The sequence below is a fragment of the Lonchura striata genome, chromosome 3 (assembly GCF_050655825.1).
Source record: "Lonchura striata isolate lonStrDom1 chromosome 3, ASM5065582v1, whole genome shotgun sequence".
NCBI lineage: Eukaryota > Metazoa > Chordata > Aves > Passeriformes > Estrildidae > Lonchura > Lonchura striata.
Window position 1 is genome coordinate 100197421 of NC_140705.1, and position 22519 is coordinate 100219939.

Genomic DNA, 22519 nt, shown 5'->3' on the forward strand with positions numbered 1-22519 from the left:
CTGTTACACAGTTGTCTATTAGTGGGAGATAAGGAAATTTTATAATAATAATTGTTTTTTCCCTCCTCTTTCTAAGTGGAACTTGAAATTATTTTCCTGAGCCCTACCAGGGCAGTTTTGAGTGATCTAAAAATGACAAATTTTGTCTAGTTTAATTGTAAAATCTGAGATCTGCAACACTTGAAAAGCTGACATATCCTTATTTGTGGAAGTAGAGGCTCAGCTGCAGTTCAGCAGTTTTGGCCCAAATAATCCTTGTGTCTTAGCTGGAGTATTTGCTTTCATGTCAAGAGCCATGCTGCCGCCACTCAAACCTTTCAGTTTTTTTTTTTTTGTTTTTGTTTTGGGTGTTTTTTTTTTGGTGGTTTTTTTTTTTTCACTGAGAGACTTTTATGCATTTTGCTCTTACTGGACTAGTTTAGTTTCTGAGTTCTGCATATGTGCAGTTGTAAAGAAATCAAATATTACAGCTGGAAACTGTGAGATCAGCCTTGTCACTGCTCTGGCCTCCCATTTACTGTGAAAACAAACACAGTTCTCTTCTTATGTCTGCCAGCAGGAAGGGGGTGGGGAGGCAGGCAGAAAGGCAGAGGAAAGTTTTTTCTTCAAAAAGGAAGAAGGTCAACTATTTTGGGAAACCAAAAGCTCTCAGCAATTAGGAGAATTATTTTCTCTGCTCAGTGATTAGAGAAGTCTGCAGGCAAGCAGCAATTGCTGCAAGCAGTAAAGTCTTGAAGATGGACGATGCATCCCTTTGCCTTTGCAGAAATATGTCTTTGCAGAGGATGAAGTGAATAATGCAACTGATTTTGCTGTGCCAACATTTAAATCTTGACACTAAATCTATAAATCTCTGTGCAGAGTAAATCAGTTCATCAGGTACAGACAGTCAGCTGATGTGCTAAAGGCAAGGACTGTGTGACTGATTTCTACTGCCTGCTTTTGACATCTCTGTGGGACTCACTGTGTTTCTTACAGCTGTATCCTCCTAAGATAGGAAAAGAAAGACCATGGATAAATTCTTTCCTACAAGATGCAAAACAATGAAAAATTTTTATTCAAAACTTAAAAAAAATTAAATTCTAAAGCTGGGAAGTGCTGTTATTGCCTGAAGAAACTGCAGAATAACTTTTTAATGAGGCTTTGTTTTGGAGCCCTTGAGCTAGCCCCACATCTTACCATGAGTTCAGTGTCTCTGCACTCTTCTGGCAAGCAGACCCTCAAAGGAGTCCACACAGAAAACTGCAGACATGTTCCTCATTACTCTCTTGAATGTGTTTGTGAATGTCCTTAATTTCTTTAGGTTTCACATAATTCCAGTCAATAGTTAGAAAACTAGTACAGGGTAGAAATCTGAAAAGCATATTTTTGAAATGACTTAGTAAGTCATCTGGTCTTCTGTTCTGCTACTTTTCATGCAATGGAAATTCCTTCATATTTTTAAGACATTTTCCCAAAGCCGGATCATATTTTTTAATTTTTTTTTTTTCTATAGATGCATTACTTTTCTCTGCCTGGAGTTGTAATTTGCTCTCTTCATTTTTGGTGTTTACATTGCAAATACTATGAGGCTGCTGTTTACAGTCCTTTCTCTGAGAGTTCTTAGATGTGCTATAAATATGTTTATACAGAAAATTAAATAGTAATCTATTACAAAGCATTGCTTGGCTCAGAAACTGCATTAGTTTTCATCATATGGTTCTGGTAATCTGATGCTCAGCTGACTGTAGTATTCCATGTAGGATCATATGGGACCTGTATTAACTGTTAAAATGTCCACTCTGCACTATCTCCAGTTGCATATGTGCATTCAACACAGAGTTGTATTGATCTCTGCAGCTGTGTTGCAAGCTGTTCTTTATTGCCTATCTATAATCCCTCTTAGGTGTCCTTTGTTCTTCATTCCTTGAGTTTTTCATCTGATCGTGGGCATACATGAGGACATTCTTACAGATGGAGTCAACCTTTGTGCAGTCTTCTAGTGGCTGTTCCTCTTTTTTGTTACTAGTATCTGTGGAAAGAATGCTTCCACTTCCCCACATCCTTTAGGAAGAACTATAACACAGAACAAACTTGGCTTTCCTTCCCTCCATACTTTCAATGAGGGTTTAGCAGAATATCTGGTAAAGAAATTCAGATCATGCTGCTCAAAGCATCTTTCCACTGGTTGCCAGCACTGGATGCCTCCATGTAGGCACATCCTGGAAGGCACAGAGTCTCCAACACCAGCAGGGACTTCATAGCCTTTGTCTTAACTGGAGCTCCTCCTGCAGCAGTCGTGATTTCTAAGCCTCTGGAGTAACTATTTCCTTTCTCCATGTCGAAGATAAAATAATTCCTACACAGAATGTACTCTAATTGAGCTTTGTGCTCTCCTCTCTATTTCCCTCCAATACCGTGGCTATTTACTGGCTTTACAGGCAGCTAATGCTGTATTTGGAGAGAAGCACTGTGAGGAAGGGCCAGGAAGAATCCTGAAAGATCCTTTCCTGCTGTTGGGTGTGAGTAGTCTTTTCAGGCCTTATCTGTAGTAGCCTTCCCTTCCCCAACTGACATTGTTACAACCAAAATTTCTGTTTCAGACATCATGTTAAGTGAAAGATTTTTTTTTTGCTACTGATTTTGTTATAACATTTCCAAGTTTTTCAGACCGTGTTGAGGTAATATTTTCAGCATTGTGTTAAAAGTTGTTTTTATGTTTTATTGTTTTCCTTAAATATTTAAACATATATTGTATTTAAATTTTATTTTCATTAAAAAATAATGTGCCTTCTGTAGCATTTTGTTGCCAATAGCAACATGGAATGGAGGGGGCAAAAGAAGTATTTAGGAGATCTGATGTGTCCATCTTCTGAGATGGCTATTTCATTTCTGTCAGGTCTCTTTGAGATCACATACACTCATTGCAGCGAGTAAGAATACTTTGAATGCTACAAGGAGGGAAAGAGGAGGGGGAGATTTTGGCCAACAGTCAGAAAGTTGCCTCAGGTCTTTCATCTGACAATGCTTGTGCCTCTCCTGCGCTGATCACAAGATCCTTTGATTATCTAGGAAGACAGTTAATGAGGCTGATACTAGTTACAAAATTTTCTGCCACATGTTGAGATTACTGTGCATTTGTCAATTCCTACATAATGAGGTTAAATTACCAGTTCATTGGGATGGATAATTATTCTGCTTTAAGATAATTATTTTATTTTTTAGGTGTCTTTGTGGATGGGATTGGTACTTTCTGTATCTAGGAGTACTAGTGGACAGAGTATTGCACTGGAGTACTGGGAGTGCTGCAGGAAGGCCTTGGAGATCTAGCCAAAGGTTTAAAAATGGCTATTACTATAACCCAAAACATTTATTCTTTCATTGCTCATCCTCTCTTCTCAGATGTCGTCCTATGAATGCAGTATGACACATCAAAAAAACCCAGTGAAGCTGTCCAACAAATATTTGTTCACAGTAGGTGCATGATTCATGAGGTGGTGTTCTGCCAGCATACGGACATGTTTTTTTTGTCCTGTTTATTATTAACTACTTGGAATATTATAATCTTCTCTAATACTGCACTTCTACAGTATTTTTGAGATTCTTCTTTATTTTAGATGCTATATACAATGCAATATCATGGGGCACTATGCCATAGAGACCAGTATAGTTTTTAATAGAAGTTGCTGGCATCCATAAATTTTTTTCTCACTAATGGGTCGAGATTTGGTGTGGGTTTTCTTTCCATGGCCTAGAAAGGTTTGTGGTGCAAGTCTAAGATAGCCCAATCTTAAGTGCAGTTCCAAGTAGTAAAGGTAAAATGCATTTCACCTAAACTTAATGGTCTAAATTTTACTTTAGATGCCTATGAGTAATTTTCTTTTTTCAGCTTTCTTTTTTCATTAATAGAAAAAAAGCTGTGTCCAGGGAGTGATTAATCTGAACTATGTAAACTACCTAAATTAGGATGGAATAATTAATCTCTGGTAGTCCCTAATTTTTTTCTGATGAATAGGGTGCAGGAATCCCAGATGAGATTTAGAGGCTATACCCAGCTTTTATATAGGTAAAAGCAGATGGGATGAATCTGCCAACAAAGACAGCTGTAGCATTCAAGCAAATATCAACTCTACTGCCCAAATACCTTTTACTATTCTGACATGGAGTGAGACTTAAAGAGGAATCAACTGACATATACCACTGACATGCTTTTTAGGTCATATTTTTGAGGAATGTAGAAGAATTTAATTAAAGATATGGCTCTGAAAGAAAAAGAAGTCTTCTCGATTCAACAGAGGTACAAACACAACTATGCCTTACAACTCGTTGACTAGTTGCACAAAATTAATGTGATTGACTTGGAACATAGAATAACATAGGGCCACAAGTCTGGTGATAGTTCTTGTACTGCTACTTGCAGAATGTGCAGAAACTTCAGTTTGGAAGATGTTTTAGGGAAAATTTCTGTTTTAGAAAACAAAACTGAAACTTTACCAGGGAATGGGAGGTTGCTGTGCTGTGCATCTGTCCTGATGAAAATCCTTGCAGCAAACTTTAATGGATGGTGCTGAAAAACTGAGTGGAGCAAACTGGTGAAAGTAGTTACTTTCACTGCTTTCCCAACAGCACTTTCCACCAGTCACCCAGCTTTCTGAAATCCATTATCCTATATGGATGTAGGACAACGTTATCTGAAACTGAAGTTAGACTTTATGAACATGTTCCAATCATGTTTTAATGATTAGGTACTGAAATAAATTATCTTCCTTCAGTAACAATTCTAAGAGTGTTCAGGTTCCTGTCTCTCTATGACTGCTGCTGAAGTCAATGGTACCAGTCAGAAAGTGGTTTCTTGCAAAGGGTTTTTTTCAGCACATTCTTTTTTTCACTCTGGTTTATAAGGTCATAACTTGCTTTCTTTCTCATGTGAACATCTAAACGGGTTAATTTCTGTTTTACATAGGAGTATTTTAAAAGCACAAATGGTCGCATTCTGTTCTCACCTCAAGCAATTCTGACATGATTTCTGTTTGGTAGTAGTGCCAATACCACTAGTCCCAGGAACATCATAATAGGTCTTGTGCAAATCCAAGCATACCAGGCAAGATCTCAAGTATTAGCTAACATTATATTATAACTCTTGCAGTTAATCAATGATTTGTTCAAAATTTCCTCCAGAACTTGTATTTGGGACTTGAAAAATTTGTTGGTCATATGCGATTACTGTGTTTTTGTGTTCTCTTTTGCTTTACAAAGACAACAATATCTTTAGCAAATTGCAAATTTTATGTAGATTCATTGACATTATTTTGGAAAGCCTGTGCAGCATAATGAGTCATTAAGATTTCAAAGTTTAATACACTGGAGGGACAAAATGAACCAAATTATAGAAGACCTTGGAGCAATAACTATTTTATTTTCCTTATGCTGTGACGTTCAATGACTGTAAATTACAAACCAGGATTTGTATTCTTATGCAGCTTCTGCTTTTACATGTTTCATTCACAATGCTTTTTCATGAAGCAGCAAGCTGACACTTGCCACATTTTCAATTCAGTTTTCTCAGTGCTCTAGATTGGAATGACAGGCTATGAACAATGTTTAAATCTGTGAGCTATGTTTGATTTCTGTAGGCATATGTCCAAAATTAGTATAGCTCTGTGTTGTTTTGGTCTGAAAAAATGCAAAGCATTTTTAACAGAGCTTGGTGCTGTTAGCCCTATTTTAGAGATATAAAAACTGAAGCAGGTCTTGTATAACCTTGTGACCTACAGTTAGTTAAAGAGTATTGCCTGGTTTTCACTGGAAACTCATGGAAACAGGGCTCATGAGGTTTTTGAAGTGGTTGTGGGATCTGAGGCCTGAATCATGATAGGCAGTTCTTGCTTCCTGTTTAATTTGTGAGGTATTCTTAAACCTGTAGCACTTGACTGCTGTTGCTGATTCTCTCACTGATTTGGGAAGATGGTCAATGTTTCTGTGCCTCAAAGTGGTATAAATTAATTGATGTTAGCTTCACTGCAAGAATTAACTAATGTTTGGAGCTACTAAAGTGAAAAGAACCTTGAATATGATTTATACATCCAGGTTGAATATTAGTAACTTTTAAGTGTTCTTTCTACTGAAGCAAAGGATAATCTTCCTCCACACATACAGTTTGAGACTTGTTAAACCATAAATTAATGGAGCAGAAGTACTTGTGATCTTTGGCTAACAGAACTGAGGACTAAATTATTAAAAACAAATTGTGCCTGATAACTTTTATTCTTTTCTTTCCAGAATTCATAATTTAAACTTGAGGAAACTAGAATTGAAAAAGCAACAAAATCCCTGAAATTTAAGGTAAAACAAAGAAAAATTATTTGTACATGAAGGATAATTATTTGAAAATTAACTGTGATAGTTTCAGAACTTTCTGTTGCTGTATTAGAAATAGCTTTTATATTCCTCAATTTTCATCTTGTTTATTTCAATACATGTGATGAAATGCATTGAGATTTATGTATGGATATTTTATCAGTCAATCTAATTGTGCTTTGAAGGTTCCTATCAGTACACTTTTCCAGTACCTTACAAATCCTTACTTTAAAATTAAATACATTTTGCCCAGATATCCTGATTCCAAGTGTCTGTGTTGAAGTCTGCTGAAAGACCTGGGAATCTTCTCACTGACTGTCATGGATCAAACCTCCCAAAGATACTTTGGCCTAAATTTTGTATTTACTTAAACCCAATTTTCATTCTTGAATAAATTTTCATTCATTCTTAAATAATGAGCTGTTTGTTAAGTATATTAGTAACTACACTGGAAACTGAATCATAAGGAAGCATTCATAATAATTTAATAGTGTTTTGTGTTCAAGCCTCCATTTTGATGAGATATTTGGTACAGACATTTTACACTAATTCTAACTCTATAGAAATTTTATTTAAATTTATCTCTACTATTTAAATTTAACCAAGGAAGTAGATTTTTGTTATTTACCTGATGAAATATATTGACTAAATTAATACATTCATGTACTGGCATAAGACTCCTAATGAGTCCAGATTGAAAGAGCTGTCTTGCATTATTTCCTCTTTATGGGCTCTAATTTAGATCTCTTAAATACTTACGTGCTCTTATCCATGTGCCTGATTGATTTTAATGATAGAAAAGTGGCAGAGTGGCTGCAAATGAAATTCCTCACTCAGGAAGTGACCCAATAATTATTTCTGTGAAAAATTGCCAAATTTTCCTGAAAAGCACTCCAAATTATTCCATCAGGAATAAACACATTTCTGGGAGAAATATTGCTTTGAAATGTAGGTCTTTACACTCAAAATTAAGTCAGAAAAGCTATTATTCTACCAATACAGCATTGTGATGAATATATTTTGATTGTAAACCCAGTGTTTCTTTTGTATTTTCCAAAGAAATGAAGTTTTTCCAAATGATAAGCAAGGAAAAATTGCTTGTTTCAGAGTTATGGGAGGAGCAAAACCATGTTTCCTCTATTTTTCTTTTCCTCTAGAAAAAGCCAGTAAAGGGGAATAGGGAAGAGTGCCCTTAAGTAAAAGAAACAGATATTGTGAGGGAGGAAGAAGAGATTGAGGGAAAGCACTAAGTGCTGCCATTGAAGAGGGCCAAGACAGCTGAAACAGGGTGATAGAGACTTTTCATTATCAAAAACAATTGCTCCAGCAAGAACAGCATGGGAGTTCATGAAATGTTTTTGAACTCAGATTCCTGGTAGGAGTTCATTACATAACTTATGCTTTGTGAATGCTGGCAACTGGCAGCCTACAGAAAGACACAGCCAGAAGCAATGTGCTCAGCTGCTTGCTTTTTTTTTAAAAAAAAACACCTATATCTGGGCCAAGCATTAAACAGACAAGCCTATCTTTACCCCTCCCCCTGCCCCTTTCATCAACAGAAGTCTGGTTTTCATCACAGATTAATAAATGAAACCTTCCATCATTTTTCTCTACTTCCCACAGCCTTTTGGTAGGAGTTAACAATGCTCCAAGTCAACATTGCCATAGTGCTTGAAATGTCTTTGCATGTTTGTTCACTTGAAAGAGTTGTGGCAATGGAATTAGAGAAAGGCTTTTAATCCATCAGTGCATACAACCTCAAAAACTTTGGGATGGTTTTGATCACATTTGGTTTGACAAAAATCTGTTGAACTGTCTTGCTTATTGTCTTTTATAATAACAGTAATTTTTAAAAAAAGAGCCCATGTTATATATTAAACTGTCTCCAGAAGTGATTATTTGTATCATATGCTGTTAAGGAAATAAGTCTAAATGCTGAGGAATTCCAATTAAGCAGGCTTAGCTGGAACAAATAGCCGTAGGATTTCACAATACTGTTCTGAAAATATTGGCAGGCCCAGAATCTGGGGAAATTCTTGAATTTTGGGGTTTTACCATGGTGGACATAGCCACTAAATCTTATTTGTTTTCAAATCAGTGGGTTTGTAGACCATGTGATTTCACAATTGCTGTCAGTGGTTGTTCCTCTTTCTTACTTTCTCTTCCATCTGCCCTAAAAAAAGATGAATTTTTAGCCAAACAAGCAAAAACTCTTCCACATTTGTAAAATAATTGTTTATGGGACTAAACACCATAGAATTTCCTTGAGTTCAGATGGGTTACTTACGAGAAAAAACTTTGGTTATTTTCCTTGGAGGTAGAGCCAATTCTTTTGAGCCCTTGAGCGGAACTACATTGTAGGTATTTACTGAATCTGTGAAAATTTAATAGTAAAATCACCTATTAAATTCTGCTGTTAGATATAATTTTCTGTGTAGTATGCTCCTCAAAAAGCAAGTTAAAACATTTCTGTGTTGTGTAACTCTAATTCCCTGTTTATACGATAAACACTTCTCTGTTTTGCTTTCCAAGGGCCATCATTCCCTCCCTGCCTAATCTACTATTGTTAATAAGAATGACAGTAACAAACCAGGGAGTAACAGCCTTCTCTGGCCCTTTGCTTTCGCTCTGCCAGGTGAACATGTGTATTTTTTCCTCCCTTTGTCTTTCCTCTCTTCTCTTCAGAGAAAGGAAACCATTCTTATGGTGCACTAAGAAAAAGTGATTGAAAAGTGGAAGCCCATACTTTTCTCTTCAGCAAGCAGAGATCTGTTTTGAGTCTGATGTTTGGTGAAAGGAAGCTTCAGAACTGCAGGCCAGCTGCCAGGAATGTCTGATTTCCTTTCCACCCACTCCTATGATCCTCCCTTTTGGCAGTGATTACTGATGACCACAGCTGTCATGCTAGGTCATGGTAAGCTGTCAAGCAAGGTAGTACATGAGATATACGAGGCCCAGTCCTTGATCTGAAGAACAAGATCTTAAATTGAATCTGGTATCAGCCAGCATGTGAACATACCACAGCAAGAAGTGCTGTGCTGATGTCAGCTTGTCATTCTGGTTCCTTGAGGAGATGGGCAAGCTGTAGGTGCTTTTCTAACCTTTACACAGCACCTGATATCCTGAAGAGTGAGGAGGGGTTGTAATTTAGTCAGAGCAGACAATTGTCAGGAATGGGCAAGTCTTTCCAGCCAGCTGAAATGACAAATAAGCACTTTGTATGGCTCTCACTTAATAAGTATGTAATGATAGAGGCCAAACGCCGTAATCAGTGATCAGAACAGTAGCATTCAGGTGGTTGTGCTGTGTACAGCACTGTGTGGGTGATCACCTGTTGACATTAGGGATGTGACTGAAAATCAGCAGGGATTGCAGACTTTAGGAAATGATGGATACTTTTGTCAGGGATGTAACTTCTTTAAATACGACTTGCACTCTATGTAAGGCAGTATTTTGTTAAGCTTCATGTGTTCAGTGCCAAATGCATAAATGTCTTCTGAAGGGGTAATATTTTACTACATTTTATGCTGTTATGCTGGGTTCAGAATGCACTTTTTGCTGTAGCATCTGTTCTTCTTTTAGTGGCATATAAAATAACGTGACTAAAATCCATTAGGTGTTTGCTCTGTATGCCTTCCTCCAGAGGAGGAGGCATTTGAGATGAAGTGTTTGTTTTTAAAACATTAAAGAAAAGGTTGCTTTCTGTTTCCCAGAGAAAAAAAGGTCAACACTAGAGGGACAGAAGGTCATAAATGCTGTGATTGTCCATTGTTTTTGTGGGAGTTTATTGCTGCTTTAGGCTGGCACAGCCAAGGAACTTGCCTTCAAAATAGCGTCAGGGTATGTGTATGTAGGTGACACTGATTTCCTTTGGTTCTAATTTAAAATGACAGGGTCTGATACCTGTGGTCTTGCTCCAGTTGGAGGATGATCACCTTAGCAAGTTCCATGTGAATTTCATTTGGTATGATTTACTACAGAACAGCAAACATAATTTCAGCCCTTTTTGCTCTTTGTTCTCACAAAACACCTATGGCCTTGGAACAAATCTTACATAAAATTGAATTTGACTTTATGAAACTCTTACACAAGGTTGGTAGAAAATTCCAGGAACCATCTGGACAAGAGCCAGTTTCTTTACTGATTTCTCCTAGCCAAAAAAGGCAACTAATAACTACTTTCACAAAGCTGGGGAATCCACAGCTACAGCTAAGAGGGGTAAAAAAAATGTCATAAATAAACAAGTTCGTCCACAAACCCTTCCTCAGGAAACCAGCATGAGAAGCACAGGCATTTAGCATGACAATCCAGCATGTTTTGCCAGAGAGACTTTCCAAAACAGTTGTAGCAATGGTTGCAGTTTCCTTGAACATCCCTTTTAATAGCATTATAGCCTCTACTGTTTATATGTTAATCTAATTGTTTTCTTGCTGTCAGCTGTATTTATTGCCATTGTATAAAGTTGTTAATCTTCATAAGTAACCGTTGAGAGGGAGTGACAGGCTTCAATAAATGCTGCTGTCCATGAACCCAGCCCCTGTTCATTCAGGTACAGTCAGTACCTTACCTTTCAGCCCCTGTTCATTCAGGTACAGTCAGTTTTGAGGCTGGGACAGAAGCTGTTGTTCCATCTCCCTGTGGGATACCATTTGCTTCATTTGTTCAGAAAGCTTTTGATAACTGTCCCGTGTCTGGAGCACTCAGGGGTGAATATGCTTCCTCTCTTTGAATAATGGTTGAACTCCCAGTGGAAGAGGAGGTATTTAAATAACTGTGTTGCCATGTAGAGTAGCTCATGATTTCAATCCTCAGAGTCCCTGAGCTATCTGAGCACATATTTATAATCAGCTTAGTGAATGCTCTCTCTGGCTATTTATCAGCTGTGAGTCTGTGTTTCCATTTTACAAGTGCAACTCTATAGCTTAAGAATATGGTATGTCCAGTCGTTAGCAGAATTTTTAAATTTTTTTTTGTCTCCAAGAACAGAAAGTTCCCAGCATAGGACAAACCTTCTTTGTGTAACAAATACACATATACTTTTTTCTCTTTGCTTTGCTGACTTGGACTGTGGGACATGGTTGCTGAGACACAAAAGGATTTCTGTGTCTGGCCCTTACTGCCATGTTAGAAAGTTTACCTCTAAATATATTTGCAACTGGCAGGACCTGTGTCCATACTGCTGAACTCTTCTACACTTCAAACTCCCAAACTGACTTTTGGAAGCAATCTCTGGCCTATGCTAATTAACTTCTGAGCTGTGTCTAGGAATTATATGCAACCTGACACTCTCCCAAATACTAGCTGACCCACACTGCATCTGTGTCAGGGCTGCTCCACCTCTTTGATGGGAAAGACATTTGACATTGCTTAATCTACAAGGCCATGTAGAGTTCTTAGCCATAAACAAGCTCATTTGTACTGGGTAAAGGGAAGACTCAAGCCCCTTAATGAGACTCAGATGAATTTCAGTTCAAGTTGAAAGTTTGCAAGGCTATCTGTAGTCATCAGGGTTTCTGAAAGACCAGGGACACAATTTTGTAAGTAATTTATTTTAAAGTAGTATTTAAACTACTTAAGTACACAGAAGTAATACCATTTTGAGAAGACTGAATGCCCTGGCATTGTGAAAGCACCATCAGAAATCACAAAATGGGCTTCCCTCATTTGACATCTCCTGAAGGTTTGGGTTGGTAGTTCTGTTCATGGTGATGTGGGTGGCTTGAGCACAGAAATGAGCAGCTGTGGCTGCTTCCATTTAGGGGTATGGATAATGCTAGTGGCACAACACTGAGAGCTGCCACCCAAACGTTCAGAGTTGTATCTTTCACCTCAGATAAGAACAACTGAGGCTTACTTGGCAAAACTCTGGGGTTTATGCTGAGTGAGGTATATATGGATTTGGGATCCTAAGAGCGCTGTGGGTGTAATGTTCTGACTGCCTGTTACCTCTAGAAGTCTTTTGTCCTCTGTGCTAAAGCTTAAGGTGGATGGTGATATTAACACTGGATTCTTGGAACAAAGAAGTGAGCTTGACATAAACATCCTCACCCAAAGGGATGTATGAAGGCCCTGAACACAGAAAGGGTTAATAAGTATTTCCTGTGGTGAGCAGTGAGTTTAAAGAAGATCTATGGCTTAGAGAAATTATGATTTCCTGACACACTCCTCCATTTAGTGTTTCCTTCAGCAGCTTGGCCAGCTGAGGCAGCCCCTGGCTACTGAGAATCCCATCTCCATTGCACCTGTGTGATCACACAGGCATTGCCATCTGGGCTGAGACTTGCCAGCCTGCCCTGGCAGCTGGGCCTGGCAGCACAAGTGAGCAGAACACCACCATGAGTCCCACTGAAATACAGGCAGCATTGACCCAGGGAAACTGAGGGCAGGTGTATCCTCAGTAGTGCCTGGGCCATGAGGCTGTATGCTCTGGGCTATGCCATGTTGCTGTAGATTAAAAACAGTGCTTTGAAGTGACAGTGGTTTTGTCTGTCTCAGTTGAACTTGTGCTAGCAAACAAGGGAATTCCAGAAAAATGCTGCAGAGTTCTTCATGTTCTCCATCTATTGACCTTGCATGAGAATCATTCATCCCTTGCAGCAAGACTCTGCATTTTTCTTGTTTTCTCAGCCAGACTTCCCCTTATAATTGAGCTCTATTTGCATCTCATATTTATTACTGGGTAACCACCTGCTTCAAGACTGCCTTTGGACTAAGACTATTCTATTGGTCAAAGCTTATATCCTGTTGTTACCAGTAACTCCACTGAATATCAGGGAATGCTGAAGACACACTTTTTGAAGGCTATAAACTGACTTGTGTTAGATAATCAGAAATGAGAATCCATACTAAGTTTCAAAAGTTGGAAATTACAGTTTTAAAACAAATCTTCCCACTTCCAGAAAAATATTATATGTGGAAGGAGAATTAACTTAAAATTGTGCTTAAGAACAACATAAAGTGAAATGTGGATTGACTCAGAATTTTTACAGATGTGCTAAAAGATTGAAGAAAAAGACCAACTGTGAAAAGTGAATAAAATTTTACTTGTTTGCTATCCAAATAGAAATTTAACTGAAGTGAGATGTATATAAATTTCTGTTCACACCTATTTCAGCTGGTTCACATCTTATCCTACCTGGGATATGACATGAACCAGCTTAAAGAGAAAATAATTTAACACTTTGTGAAGAAAAGAATTTTGTTAGGATGAAGGACTGGATTAGAAATGACTGGATTCCTCATGAAGGAGTCATCAGTCATGAAGTTTTATTTTTTGTGCGTGCTCTCAAGAGGGCAGGCAGATCTAATCTGTGAGGAGCTGACTGCTGACTCAGGCTGCTGCGGGAAGGCGTTGAAGGACAGCCAGGGAAATCTCTGACCTTCACTTCGCTGCTGACCGCCACTTGGGGTTTTCCTGCCTGGAAAGGTGGCGGTGGGGAGGAAGCAGAAACCAGAACCATTGACCTCAGTCTAAACAGAATACAGAAAAAGACAATAAACTCCAGGAGGAAAAACACAGGATTGATTTACCTAGGAGGAAGTGAGAATATTAAATTCTTTCAAGTAACTTCAGGAGGTGTAATAGAGGAAATCTACAGAGTAGATACCTGTCTCTAACCAGGGATTCCTATGGCACACAGAAGTGATAGATACCTACATATAACCAATATTTTACAAGTGATTAAACCTGTGAATACTGTGGGATTATTGCAGAGTGAGAGACCTTTGTGCAGTAACTCCTCTTTTTAAAAAACATGGAAGGGACAGAGTTTAACTGTGGGCAAGTTGCAAATAGTAACTTACAGAATCACACCCTGGACAGAAATTCTTTGTTTCTTTTTTCCTTACAGTATTATATTACATCGACTCTGGTTTCCATGTACCAGAAGCATGTATCATATCCTTATCATATCCTTGGGTTCTTAGGCACAGAGATCAATTAATATATGTCAAGGGAAGTTCTTACACTCCAAGTGCTCTTGGCTGACTGACAGCACCTACATAAATGGTGAGAACAGAGCACCAGAATTTAGGAATTGTGTCCTTTCTGATAATGAAGATGAAACAATGGAAAGTATTCTCTTTCTCTCCAGAATGTTGAGCTGGATATTTTTATAAATCTTAACCTAGACTAAATTTTCATACATTTTGAACATGAAAAAAATAGAATTTGTCTTTTATGAGATAGACATTCATTAAGAAGGAAGATAGAAAGCCATGTTTAGAGTAATTCCTTATGTGACAGAGAGATGAAAAACACTGACTTATTCCCCCCAACTCCACAAGATAAACTGTATTAACACAATTCTATAATTAATGTGAAAATAAATTTTAGTCCTTTGTTGATGCCATATTGCCAGGTAATTGCAAACCTTTTTGTTTGTGTGCCTAGGACATTGTGTTCAGGCTCAGTGCTGTGAAAGAAAATCTAGTAAAAAAATCTATTTTGCAATATCAAAAGTAGTTATTCTTATTTCAAAGAAAATAATGAATTTTGTCAAATCAACAGTTATGACTAAGTGGGCCCAACTACAAGAAAAACTGAATAAAATGGTATGGTTGTAAACCACTGCATTTTTTTCCCAAAGTACTTGGAGAAAAAGTTTCCTCAGAATCTACCCTGTAGCATATGAGTAAAGGAAAAACATACCTATGACTTACTATGAGTGTGTCTCTTTACACTATACTTTAGCACATCTTTTCTTTATTCCCTATATTAATGTTATGAGTGACTGAACATGTGGAATACACCTTACTGTATCAGTATTTACTTGATGTTAACTGTGCCAAACAAAGGCTTGGCAAAGGAATCACTGCAAAGTTTAATGCTCTATTGGCTGGCCCAGAATGAAAGCAAAGTTTAACATTTTATTTATTGCTTGTTTGTTGTATATCATCAAGGCTACATGATGTGTTTGGACAACCTAGTTCTCATTCTCATAATTAAAGAATTCCTGAGTGCAGGAATTCATATGAGAAAGCAGCAGAATTAGATTAGTAGGGGAGATTTGATTTATGTGAACTATTGTCTCTCTGATATTGGATGTCTACAATCTTATTAATTTAGGAAGATCAGGGTATCAAATGCATAGGGATTTTGTAATAAGTGCTTTAGGTTCAGGTGCACTGTGGATTTAATTTCTCTAAGCAGTTTGCTGCCCTTCTAATACCTTTATAGTTGAGTTAGTCTATTTGTAGGGTCTACTAAGAGGTTAAACATAACTTTCTGAAAATGTGCAGGTTACAAGTGATAGTATGACCAATTGAAAAGTCTTTGGAAGGTTCTCTTCTTTAGAGAATGCAAAGTTATTTTTCACCTCTGAGTTATCTTGAGTCTAAGTGTTCATTCAAATGAGTGCCAGCTGGTAGGAATAGTTCTGTGATTGCAGACTGACATATTAAATATGGCTGAGAAATTTCTAAAGCTCTTCCTGTTCCATTTCAGATGGGCACTCTGGGAGCATTTGCTGTAAAAGGGAGTCTTCATCAGCTAACAGCAGACTCAGCTGAGGTGGTGTGGCAGACCTGTGGTTATATATTGAGGCCAGAGAACCTTTGGAAAAGTAATGCTCCATCAGGCCATGTTCCATAGAGTAGGATCTTAGAGGATATGGGGAGAATTCTTAAGGCAGACACAACACCAAGAAATACACAAATCAATATACAAAAAGAAACTTTGTATGCTGTCAGTGGTATCTACTTCCAGTAAGAAATGAGAAAGTAGGGGCTCTTGTCAAACCTCTTCGCAGTATTTTGTGTTTGCCTTTTGTGCTGTGCAGGTAGAAATATATAACCTTAATATGTAATTTGTATGTTTTCAACCTACTCTGTATTTCAAATGGTAAATGAAGAACTGTGTTACAGGCAACTTCTGGAGAAGATAAAAAAAAAGGCAAGCAAGCACTAGAGGTGAATCAGGTAGAGGATTTCATATTATGAAGCTGAGAAGTTATTGGAGACACATAGCTGGAGCTGTGGGTTGGGTACTGTGTACATGACTAGCACGTCCAATGTTATTTTATTCTTCTTGAAAGCACTGGCACTGCTGAAAAAAACTGTGTGGTATACATTCACTTTTATTTTTGGTTGTTGTAACTTTTTCCTTTACATAATCTAAAATGAAATACTCTGTGGATTCAGCTACAAAAGCTCAAATAGCTGGGTATGTAAAAGAAACCTCATGGTAAACTGAGCATCCCACTGCCAAAGAGCATCACTGGCACTTGCTGTAGGATGTTTGGTCTGCTGACAGGCTGGAGCAGGACAGGGAGTACATGGGGACTTACTGGAATACATCCCAAGAGTAATGGCTTATAAAGACTTGCAATAAATATTAAATGCCCAAGGTAATATTCTTTTTAATGAACATTTTAATAGCTTCTTTTCCCCAGTAGGGGACTTTCAGACTTCTTAATAGAGGCACAGAATGAACCCTTTGTGCTGTGGCTGTCTCTCTCCATCACTTTTTGTTTTCTTCTTGCCTGTCCCTTATTGCTGGCTGCCACTGCTTCACTCTGCCCCCAGCTGTGAGGGCAAAGTTTACACTGTCTTCAAAACCTGCTCATTGTTTTCTTTGGTTGGGATAAAGCTTGGTGAGGGACAAAGCAAAGTGCCTCCCTGCCCACTGGAATGCTCTGAGCAGCATTCCTGTGCCTCAGCCCTGCTCCCTAAACCAAGCATGAGGTGGGAACGCAAGAGCCCAGCCTGTGTCTGCAGTAAGAAACCACCACAGGCTGCCCATGGTGGAATTAGCAGGATAAGGTTTTACACCATCAACCCAGGCAAACTTCAGACATTTCCACAGCTCCAGTGCACCCATGCTGTCTGCATAGCTCATCTTTTCCTTTAGATTCTTTGCTAGGTGCAGGATTATTTCTCTTATTTCCCCCACAGTGTGCCTAAAATTTTTATAGGAAAACAACTTCATGTTCTACCCTAGTGATTTACCAAACTCCACAATAACAGCAAATACAAATATTGTTTTCCTATCAAAGTGTTTTGTGGTAAAATTCAGTCCTGCTGTGAGATTATGCCTAGCCACCTTTAAATAGTTAAGAACTGTATTTTTAACTGGAGTTAGAATATTTCCTAAAGGAACCTACAGTCTGGGATGGAGTCCAGATGTACATTTGAGATGGCTAAAATGGAAAGTCCTGATTTTTTATTAGGCATGCCATTCAGAGTGCAAAATGAAGTGTGAGCAAAGAGAGCATGTTGGCATGGCAACAGCAAGTAAAATTTAATGCAACAGGTTTTGATTCTGACCTGCAAAAGGAACTGTTTGTCCTGAGAGACAGCTTGTAGCCCATAAAAATTTTAGAAGACAGTAAGTTGTCTTCACTACAGGCCAGAAACTGGGGAGCTGGATACCTTAGAGGTTTTTAGCCAACAAAAAAATCTAAATATTTTAATGGTTCTTGTTCTGACATAGATGTGCAAAAAGGAATTGCTTCAATAATGTGTGTATTGCTCACATGATAGCCACCTGTAGGCAACCTCTTAAGCATACTCTCTGTTATTTTAAATAGTGTATGTGGTATTTGTAAAATTGTAAATTATAATGAGACTGAATACTTTGTAGAAAAATACATAAAGAGTCAATTACCATGATTAAAATTTTGGTTTTAGGAATTCTCATCTCCTAAATCTATGATGAATCTGCAATTATGTCCTCACTACGTGTTACAGCTATTCACCCAAAAAGATAGAGAAGCATCAAGTTTGGGAAAGCAAACTGTTTTCTACATTAGTTTAAGGCTGGAACTAATGGCAGGCAGATAGCTTAAACTGCATAACTCATGCCAGATATTTGATTCTGAAGGATGTGCTCATTTTTGTTTCAAGATTAGCTGCCCTGGATTCCTGAGAGCAGAGCTGGCTGCACAAATCGCATTCAAAACATTTGACTGTCTAATTCCATCTGCAGCCACCTCATCTGTCTCCATAGGAAGAAGCAAATTTACAGGAGCAAAAAGAGGAATGAACTACTTTTCAGTGTTTTGATTCACAGGAAGAAACAAGCTGCTCAAATCTTAAGAGTAACTTTGATCTTCCAAGATTTGCAGTCCACCCTCTGGATCAAAGATGCTTGTGGAAGTTTGGCTAAAGGTAAGGGGTAATCTTCCAAAATGAAGAAAAGATTCTAGACATGACTCAAAACTCACCTTGGAGAGCACTTGGGTCACCCTACTGGAACTGGCAAGTAGGCATCTCTGTGCCCTTTGTGATATGAGGATCCTTGTATTGTTTTCACCTCACTGTTTGCAGGTGTCTTCACAGAAAACTAGGCAAAGGCATGTGCGTGCTTACAAACCACATATGCAGGCAATAAAATCTTCCACTGCTCCTGTGGAGTAAAGCTTTTCCAGTCTTCTGACACACCCTGCCATGCTCTCACTACAGACAGATTTGAATCGCTCAAGGCAGAACCAAAGCATAGCAGACTCTTGTTGCACTGTGACTTTTTGTTGGTCAAGACTTGTATGACCTTCTCACAGCATGCTTTCTACAATGGACAAACATAATTATAAACCACACAAGACTTGAGTTTAGTGCATTTCTGACACTGTTACTGCTGGTCATATTTGGCATGTGCATCCTAGTTATTATAGGCCTATCCTGACCTACATTAATAATCCCTTTGTCTATATATTTCATACTTTATTTAATCTTAAAAGAAAGATGCTTAGAATGCTGTGTGGCTGAAAGCTTTCAGTAGAAGTACACTAAAAATACATGTTACTTTTTTAAAATCCTATTGAGAGAAGAAACAAAAAGAGGGGGGCTGCAATCAGTGAGTTTCAATGTCTTTTCACACAGCATAGGTCATAACCTGAAGTCCTTTCTAACCCCATTTTATGTGACTCTTCCTTTTCTGGTCTTGGTGAACCTCTGGAATTTTCAGCTGTTGGTGAGGGTTTTTTTCCCAGAAGTACACATAAGTGAATTTTTGCTGTTTAATAACATCACCTAGATCATTTCCCATCGCCTGTTGAAATCAATGGAAAGCCAGTCTCTTGGAAAATTTTTTATAGTTCTGATATTTTTCTGAAAGGTTTATTTTTTCTTGTTGCAAGTATTTGGAATACACCAAGAACCAGTTGTAGAAAGACATTTCATCAGTCCCAGTACTGTAAGTTGCTGCCCTCTTAAGATTCATCAAGTAGACAGAGCCCTTGGCTTCATGACAGTGGGATGCAGCCCAGGAATGCAGTAGCTTAACAATGCATGATAAAAATACTAAAAGGACAATATTCTTTCCTTCCATTTAAAGTGTACCACACAGGACTTCCTCTGGAGGAACAGAGAAGTAATTATCATCATACCACCATTTCCTCAGCATCTAGATTAACAACAGGTTATGGCGGTCCAGAGCTGAGGATTTTAGCCTTGTTACCATTTATAGGTTTTCTCTGCATCCTATAATATGCTTTCCCATTAGCTAAAAGTGCCATTTCAGGAAATTGCCTTAAGGCTTGGTTTGATTTCAGGATGGGGGTGGGGTGTGAGGGAACAACACAGTTGCCCTGTTCCACTGTAGCACTAGACAGTCACTAAGAAGCAGGTATGCGACTTTTTTATCTGTCAGTTCTTTTCCATTTATGGTTCTGTAGGATGTCATCTTCAAGAAGTTCACAAAGACCATCTTAACCTTTTACAGGTAGACAGTAATAGGGTAAAAACAGGGAAGGCATAGCAATAAATGATCTCATTAAAATGTTCTAGTTTTGCAAGTTACTAAATTTTATTAGACAAAGACCAGAATATTAGCTGTATTGATATTCATTAATCATAGCTACATGGAAATAGATTTTTCTTTAATCCTCAGGTCTGGTAATTGTACTGAGATTATTTTCCTTTTCTGCTGTAACTGCTCCTGACAGGACAACTCCTCCTGATCTTGACTGAAACAACTAATAGTCCTGGAGGCCATGTCTAATGTGAATATTTCTTAAAGACCTCAGTAGTTTTGATTTGTGGTTTGAGATGTTTCTGTCTCCAGGTCTATATTTATTGAATTTTGAAATTCATACATCTTCAACAAAACAGTCCTGCAGATCAATGTGTTTGGTCTCAGGTATAATGACTGTTTTTCCCTTTTTTAAAATTTTTTTCCCTGTTACTGAAAATTCATAAAGAATATCTTATACTTTTAAAGGAAATATTTTTAATCCTGAATTAATGAGATTATTAATTTATAGAAATATAACAGTTGAAACTCTGGATAAATTTGCAAGTAGAGAACCCCATAAATATCTAATTCTTTGCAGAGATGTCATAAATGACACCAGAAGTGAATGACCAGCAAGGGCCTCATGTGCTGTATATAAAACGCAATTTTGTTTTCACTGGAGCTATTGACTATAAAACTGGAATAACTCAATTTTAAATAAGATTACTCAAAATAAATTCTTTCCCCAAACAACTTGTGAAATTCTATTTTCCAACTGTTTTTTAAGCATAATTTCAAAATATGCTCTTCCAGCAACACATTTTACACAAAATCATCTGTGAACAGAAAACTTCAGTAATATTTTTGACCAAATACAATAGATCCTGTAAACACTGATCTACAATTTGATTTATATTCTCATGGGCTCATTAAAACAATTACTTTTTATGTTTTTTTTCCCCTCCTATTAATGCAGAAACCCCTACACCTAGACATAGCATGACTATAGTAAGCATTGTTAGCATTAGTGAGGATTTTGTTTTAATTGTTATGTGTGGAGTTGAAGCAGGAGTTGTTTATGTATATTGTGCATTTGTATTTTATTTTTCATAAAATATAATAATCCATCCTCTTTATTTTCAAGGGTAATTCTATCAGGTTCTTATATCTGAATGCCTCTTGTTCTTCCATATGACTTGTCATAAAATAAAAAGTACATAATCTATTTTACTAGTAAATCTGATTTGGGGTGTAGTGCCACTTCATTTTTTACTCAATTTTCATTTGACAGATGTGTATTTAGATAGCCTATACCATCTGACTGATGCACAAAACTTATTCCTCCACAGAAACCATGTGTCTTCTGCATCTTTTCCATTTCACTTATGCATATGTACAGATAGAGCTGACTATTCAAAAGATATTAATATGAAAATGATGACAATATATTTTATAGTCAGAACGGGGCATGACTGGAGCAAATCAAGTATGCTCCAAAGACTGTGTGCCAGACCTCCTTGTCAAGAGCAGGTGGCTGAAGAGTCAACAATATGACATAAGTGCTTTGAGTGTGATCCGAATGAGCATAACTGATTCACTACCACATGGTATCCATATACTTTGTGGGGGCCTTTATCCCACACTGAGGCATTGAGACATAAATCAGCACATGGGGATGTTTCTACTATGCTGATCAATGAGATACATCATTTATATGAGATGCATGGTTCTATGCCTACTCAAGACCTCTTACAGATGCTGCCCCCATAATAGTGGGTATTTGAAGAATACGTTGTGCTGACAAGGAATTAAAAAGTGCTTTTGATTTTTGCATAAAATTAATTTGCATGCTATGCCATGGCAATATTTGATTGTTGGTTCATACTCAATGACAAAATCACCAAAATCGCCCTGAAAAAATTCCAAATGTTCTAAAAATTCCTAAGAAAATACAACACAGCATAGACAGGGGTACTACATAATAACTTGTAAATTATGACAAAGTAAACTAGCTTCCTGCTCTGATGAGGTCCACAGGAAAGACTAAGACTCCAGCTCCTATGTTACTTAAATTTTGGAATTCTTTTAAATTATTCTCTCACCAGAAAGCTAAGGAAATGAAGACTTGTGAGTAAATGCAAAGCTGGATTAAAAGAGAAACTAGATAATAGTGACCTGATTATATTGTTTAATTGTTTGAAATATATTGAGAAGTTTCTACGGGGGATTGTTTTCAATTAAATATTGTTAAATACTCTCATGAATTATCTGAATAAAGGAATAATATTCTATGCAGTAAATTTGCATATGACAGGAGATGGGGGTGGTTTTGAACATGTGGAAAGCAGAATTAGAATCCCAAATGATTTTGACAAATTGGAGACATCATCTGAAAAAAATAGGATTAAGTTCAATAGGAACAAAAGCAAAGTGTTAGGCAGAAATAATCTGCACAGATACAGGATGGGGTAATACAATAGACAGCAGTTCTCTGGAAAAGATCTGGGAATG

The 22519-nt window shown here is 37.6% G+C and overlaps 1 long non-coding RNA gene across 15 annotated transcripts in view; it reads left to right on the forward strand.

Moving 5' to 3' along the window:
* The window catches only part of LOC144245989 (uncharacterized), a 407049-nt gene that overhangs the window by 283342 nt on the left and 101188 nt on the right, over positions 1-22519 (forward strand). For all 15 annotated transcript variants that reach the window (XR_014954465.1, XR_014954467.1, XR_014954464.1 and 12 more), the window contains one exon: positions 6259-6321. This is a non-coding gene — a long non-coding RNA (uncharacterized LOC144245989). The remainder of the gene's footprint in view (positions 1-6258; positions 6322-22519) is intronic.